The sequence below is a fragment of the Lepidochelys kempii genome, chromosome 2, assembly GCF_965140285.1.
Source record: "Lepidochelys kempii isolate rLepKem1 chromosome 2, rLepKem1.hap1, whole genome shotgun sequence".
NCBI lineage: Eukaryota > Metazoa > Chordata > Testudines > Cheloniidae > Lepidochelys > Lepidochelys kempii.
Genome location: NC_136381.1, coordinates 239,460,336 through 239,467,137, shown reverse-complemented (window position 1 = coordinate 239,467,137; position 6,802 = coordinate 239,460,336). Strand labels below are relative to the sequence as shown.

Below are 6,802 nucleotides of genomic sequence, written 5' to 3'. Positions count from 1 at the left end.
GCGTTGTTCTAAGTCAGCCATAAAAATGTTGGCATACTGTGGGGCCATGCGGTGCCCCATGTTTATTCCCCCCCGCTGTTCCTCAAATGTTCTTGTCAACTGCTGGAAATGGCCCACCTTGATTATCACTACAAAAGGTTTTTTTCCCCCCACTCTCCTGCTGGTAATAGTTCACATTACCTGATCGCTCTCATTACAGTGTGTATGGTAACACCCATTATTTCATGTTCTCTGTGTATATAAATCTCCCCACTGTATTTTCCACTGAATGCAGCCGATGAAGTGAGCTGTAGCTCACAAAAGCTTATGCTCAAATAAATTTGTTAGTCTCTAAAGTGCCACAAGTACTCCTTTTCTTTTTGCAGTAAAGCCCATATACAGACTCTGTACTTTTATTACAGTACAGACATGACAACACGCCTACCTTTGTCAGTGGTATAACTGTACCATTACATGTACCCATAGTGAAACGTTACAGCTATTCATTTCCCTTGGTTACATCTTGTAGAGGTCTCTTTGGAGGGCTCATTTGGCTCTGCACAGGTATATACAATTAAGCATATGAGTAGATGTAGGATCAGAAACTTGGGATAAGCGATAGGACTGTATGGCCTTGAGCAAGTCACACCAGTCTCATTTTCAGTTACCCCATCCGTCAAATGGAGATATCTAGTTTTGTATAGTACCTTGAAATTTATGGATGAACATTCATATCAGTGTAAAGAATTACTTGGTAATCTTAGCCTTGGTTTTAGGATGACACGGGACAGAAGAAAGAAGATATTTTAAAGATTACTTCTAGAATTGTCCTTACATGTGACAGGAACATTTCAGTTTACTCCACCTATACGTAGTAACTGTGTGTTTTTCCTCTGGAATACTATGACACATTCCTCATTAATTCACTGAGGTGATTAAGAGCAGAACTCTTCCTCTCTTCCTGTGAGGCTGGTCTAAAAGAAAAATGATCTAATTAAAATTAATTGTGGGTGTAAGAAAACTAACAACCACACCAGGTTCCTGAATAATAGCTAAGGTCCAGCTGCATGATAGTTGGTACAGAACCCACCACTAAAACTGTGTTATTCAAACTCATCCTCCCAACTTCTAGCCTCTGTGCAACTCCACCCTTTTCTATACCCCAGCTCTCACTTCTTAGAGCAGTAGTTTTCAACTTTTCCAGACTACTGTACCCCTTTCAGGAGTCTGATTTGTTTTCACCTCACGTAAAAACTCTTTACTTACAAAATCAGACATAAAAATACAAAAGTGGCATGGTACACTATTACTGAAAAATTGCTGACTTTCTCTTTTTTTTTTAACCATATAATTATAAAATAAATCAACTGGAATATAAATATTGTACAGTACTTACATTGCAGTGTATAGTAGAGCAGTATAAATGTAACCCTTCTGCCTATCAGAATTGGCAGCAACAAGGGCCGGGTTCAGCATCTAGGGGTTCCATTCCAATAACACAATGCAAAACCGGCTCGAGCCCCCACCCAGTGACCTGGGACAAATATATACCACCCCCGCTGGGCGCCTCCAAGAGGCAATACTTCCCCTCTCGCAAGCACATAGTCTGAGTGTAGCAAAAAGCCTTTTAATAACAGAGAGAAACAATGTGGCATTATGTTGGGGAAACACCAGCAACAGGATTCATAACACAACCCATGAGCAAAACCCACTCCAAGCAAATTTGGGGCACGTCCTTTCCCTTTGGTTCTTGAGTCCAGCAACCCAAAATCACCCAAAGTCCCAAAAGTCCAATGACCCAAAGTCTCTGTCCTTGGTCAGGGCAGCCCCAGAGTTCAAAAGTTTATCTGCAGAGTTTTACCTCCCAACCTGGGTGGAGATTGCGGGGTGGGGTGGGGTATGTTAAGGGGCATCTTACCTGGTCCAACACTGATGGCCCCACCTCTCCATGGGGCTCCACTCCGCCAGCCACTCTGCTCACGGCCCTGCAAACTACTCTGCCAGCCGCTCCACTCACCGCCCCGCAAACTGCTCTACCGTATAGCTTCAGGCTCCCCCACTACTTAACACAACACTCAGTGATTTCAGCTCTTTTGTGATTTCAGTTTGTAGTAGGGGAGCCTCACTGCTGGTACACCATTAGCCCAAAGTGAATTCAGCTCAGCAGCCTGTAACTAGACTCCTAATAGAATCAAAACTAGCTCTGATATTCCACACTGGAGAGAGGAGGCAGTGCAATTAGCATATAAGGCCCTCACTAGAGGGCCCATGCTACCAAGCATTAATACCTGTTCCCAGCCTCTTTCAATTCACAGAGTTTTGGAACCCATGTCCCTTGCCTAGCGAGTGCTACTTAGTTGATGGCGAGTCCCTCCATCATAACAAAAGGCCAAGTACAGTTCCACTGTCCTTGATTCCCATAATCAGAGTAAGAACAATTTATTCTTCCTGCCCCAATAACAGAGACACTGGGGATCCCACAGCAGCCAAAGTGACCATTTAGGCAGCTATGGCTTCATTCTAGGTGGGGTGGGTGTGCCTATGCAAATGAGGTCAGCCCCTGAAGTTCTTTTCCACAACTTGCCACACCTCACCACCAGATGTCAGGGTGGAGCTCATCCTGACTCTGCTTACATAAACATGTTATTGTATGAAATTTTAGTTTGTATTGACTTCACTAGTGCTTTTTATGTAGCTTGTAAAACTAGGCAATATCTAGATGAGTTGATGTACCTCCTGGAAGACCTCTGTGTGCCCCAGAGGTACATGTACCTATGATTGAGAACCACTGTCTTAGAGGTCACCTGAGTGTTGCAGGAAGTGATTTAGGTGCTCACTAGGTGGCAGTCTGTAATTCTGGAGGATGTCTCTTGCCTCTAACTAAACAAGTGCTAATTTACTGGAACAGAGTGTTAGATGGAGCTATGCTGCTGGAGCTGTTGCCTTTTGGATGCATAGACAACTGGTGCCTCCTGGTAACTGGGGGGGGGCACAATGTAAAGGGGGGGAACATGTAACCCCCCCACGTCACCTCTGGGAGGAACTTCCAGCCCCACTTCCGTGGGCCAGAGCTGCCAATTCCACCAGCTCCTGGGGAGCTGGGGCTGCAGGAGCAGGAAGCATGTGCCTTTGCACCCGGCTGGGGCCAGCCCTGGCACAGGGAGACTCACAGCACCAGGGTCTGCCTAGAGATCTTGGACACCTCAGCAGAGGGAGAGGCATGGGCAATGCCCTTACCTCCGGCTGAGCAGAAGCCAAGGAACCTGCTCCCGGTACCATCCCCAGCAACCCCTGCGCCCAGCCCAGGCCTGCTGCACTTTCCCCACCCCACCAGAGTTACCTGTGAAGGAGGGCTCTGTCCTTCTCCCGTTGTGCCTCTGCCCCTCCGGCATATTTGGCCACTTTTGCTGGCAACAGAGCCTGGGTGGGGAACAGGAGGGAGCCACCTCTTACGCTGTCTGAAGATGGCCGCTCCTGGTCGCTGACCCTGTGCAGCATGACAGCTGTCTGAGAGAGCCTGGCTAGGAAGGCGGCAGCGGCCCACCCCCTTCGCTCACTGCCCAGGCCCGGCTGCCAGAGACAGGGTCTGAGCAGGTCGGAAACGTGTGGGGAGAGGAGGGCTCTGGCTCACTTGTCCCCTGTCTGCGGCAACCAGGCCCAAGCCGCCTCCCCCGCTGGGTTCTCGCAAGCAGTCACCACGCTGCAGAAAGCAGCGGCCGCCCTTAGGCAGACGGAGAAGTGGCTGGTCGTGCTCCCCACCCAGGCCCGGCTGCCAGGGACAGGAGCTGAACAAGCCTGTGGGGGTGCAGCAGAAGGATAGAGCCCTTCCCACCTCCTCCTGCAGGCTGAGCAGAAATCTGGGGGGGGGGGGGGCACTTGATGCTGCATGGCCCCTCTACGCGTTGCCTATGTTTGGATGAGATGTAAAACTGTAGTCCTGAACATTTGTAGTGATTCCAACTCTCGTGACCCTTTCCAAGAGTAAGGGTTGTTCACCCCAGGGCCTCCACCAGATTTTAAGTTCTTTACAGTGCCTGCCTCAATCAGCAGTTCCAGCTAAAGAGGGTAGTCAGATCCTGCTCTAAGTGTGTCAGCCTCTTGCTATTAAAGGGCACCTCTGGTCCACCAGTAGGTGACTGCATTTCAGTGGTAAGCGAAATGGTTGCCAACTCTCATGATAATTATTGTTTTCCTTAAAGAACCAGCTTCCTGGAGTCCAGTGGATATGTGATGATTTCAGCCTTCATTCTTAAAGAGAAACTAAGTTTCTAGCCCTCATGGCTGTGGAGAAAATGTGACTCCAGTGCACCCTAAAGGCTCAATAAGCAGAAGGCAAATAAAAACAAGAGCAAATCTATTATTTTTACATAATCTCCTGGTTTTAAAGTCAATCTCATGATTTTTGCTGTGTCTGATTCATGATGTTTAAACATTTAGGAAAAAGAAAAGGAGTACTTGTGGCACCTTAGAGACTAACCAATTTATTTGAGCATAAGCTTTTGTGAGCTACAGCTCACTTCATCAGAGTCTGCTGCAGTTTCCACGATATGCATCTGAAGTGAGCTGTAGCTCACGAAAGCTCATGCTCAAATAAATTGGTTAGTCTCTAAGGTGCCACAAGTACTCCTTTTCTTTTTGCAAATACAGACTAACACGGCTGTTACTCTGAAACCTAAACATTTAGGGTTGGCCATACTGGATGCCTCTCATAGGGGGTTGTGAGACTTAATTCGTAATCTGCGTGGAGTTCTGTGAGCTAAGGGGGCTGGAGAGGAGCTGCCGGGTTATGCTGTTTAGGCTCTGCAGACCTAGGTGCTCCCCGAGGCTGGAGCCCTGGCCTATTTGGTCGCCAGGTATATGATGGATCCCCGAAAGGCCTCCTCCTCGTTTGTATCATACGGGGACGGGCATTGCGAAACAGGCTGGCGGCCGGGCAGCTGGGCGGGGACTTCTGGTAACTAGGTCAGCAAAAGCCAAGAACAATCTGCACTTTCCAGTGTGGAAAGCGGGGGGCGGGGGGGAGGTAGCTAGCCTCACGTTCACATCCCACGACTAGCCTCCTTCCTTCTCCCCTGCATTGCACCGTGGTGGGGATCGGGAAAATACACCTCCACTCTCCCATCAGCCCTCTTGCATTGCACCAGGGTGGGGGTCGGGAAAATACACTTCCGCCCCCATCAGCCCTCTTGCATTGCACCGGGGTGGGGGTCGGGAAAATACACCTCCACTCTCCCATCAGCCCTCTTGCATTGCACCGGGGTGGGGGTCGGGAAAATACACTTCCGCCCCCATCAGCCCTCTTGCATTGCACCGGCCCGGGGTCAGGAACACTCCCTCTCCCATCAGCCTTCTTGCATTGCACCGGGGTGGGGGTCGGGACGATGTTCTTAGGGCTGCACAGAGAAACCATCACTGCAGCTCCCTTGCACGTTACGCATCGGGAGGGGACGGGAGACTTTGCTCCTGCCATGCGTTGCCCAGAAAAGGTAGCGCTGTGGCCCCGCGGACCCCTCCTCGGGGCTAGGAAAGACCCTTCCCCAGCAGAGCTCAGGTGGGAGGCGGCTGCAGCGGCGGATTTTCCGCCGGTTTCCAGACGCGCTGGCTTTTCTCTTTCGGGTTCCGGCAAGTGAAATAGAAACTGTCAGGCCCGCCCCGTCTCCCTCCCTGCGGGTGCGTCACCACCCCCGGGGCGGCTGCTCAGGCACCCGGAGCTACCTGCTCTTCCGCCTCTCACGGAGTTACTAGCTGGAGCTCAGCGCTGCCGATGCGCCCGGCCGGCGCCCCGCTCACTGGAGCCCTGCCTCCCGCGGGGGCGCATAGCGGCAGGTAACGCTGGCTGGGAGCGGGGCTGGGCGATGCGTGCCGGGGGGGGGCGGGCAGATCCCCAGCTGGGGGGGGGGGGTAGAGCCTCTTGTTTCAGGGGTCGCCCTGATTTCCCCGCCGCGACCCACATGGCGAGAGCATCTGCCCCCATGTTAGGGGATGTCACTGCTCCTGGGCTGGGGGCCTGTATACCGCCCTCCAAACACACCGGCTCCAGGAACTGCTCTCGAGAGGAGACGGGGGTTTCCCGGGCTCTGCGAATTGCTGGAGCTGCCATCTCTGCCAGTGGGATTTCATTTGCTCAAACGCCATTTGCAGTTAAGCGGTATTGTTTGTAAAATGCTTTGGCAGCTGTTGCCAAAACTGGAGGGGAAACGAGCTGGGCACAAGCCGCCCGCTGTATTGGAGTGGGATGCTCCTTGCTGTTAGAAAGAAATGTTGCTTGGAAATGTGTAAAAATATATACATATGAATTTTGGGGAGGAGGGGAAGTTAAGGAAGGAGAGTGGTTAGAGTATTAGCTTTTTCCCTGTGACACTTTTGGTGGGTTTTAATGACACACACGTGTAAAGATAGAAGAAGTGGTGAGTAAGACAGTGTAGCAGGCAGCAGTGTAGACTTTGTTTTCTATTGAAGTGAAATGTTTAGTGTAACCCAACCTATTCCCTGGGGTTCCAGCAGGGATATTCCTTTGACCCACATTGAAGTATGTGTTCTAGGTTCTTGCATGGCCCCCACCATGAATTATCTGCTTTGGTCATGTATTTTACTATGGCAAGTTGTATTAGATCAGGTATGGGAAAGATGTAGTCAGAAAACATATTTCTCCAAAATTAGGTTATGTCTGTGCTAAAGAGGAACATAGCTGATGTAATGCACCAAGGTAATTCTGTGGATGCTCCTAGTGGATCTGTGGTTCACACACTTGAAGCTTGAGTTGGCCAGGGTTGTGTTTTAACTAGCTGATAAAGCCCTGGTAGGCAGTAACCTTTTCCACCTC

General features: G+C 50.3%; 1 protein-coding gene across 4 annotated transcripts in view; it reads left to right on the top strand.

Moving 5' to 3' along the window:
* MAP3K8 (mitogen-activated protein kinase kinase kinase 8) overlaps positions 1 to 6,802 on the top strand; it is a 35,315-nt gene that overhangs the window by 2,484 nt on the left and 26,029 nt on the right. Inside the window, exon 1 of one of the 4 annotated variants that reach the window (XM_073334368.1) lies at positions 5,366 to 5,465. The exons of 1 other annotated variant lie outside the window; for it this stretch is intronic. The gene's annotated coding sequence lies outside the window, so the exon portion shown is untranslated. 2 more of the 4 variants (XM_073334365.2, XM_073334367.2) reach the window with 2 other exon arrangements.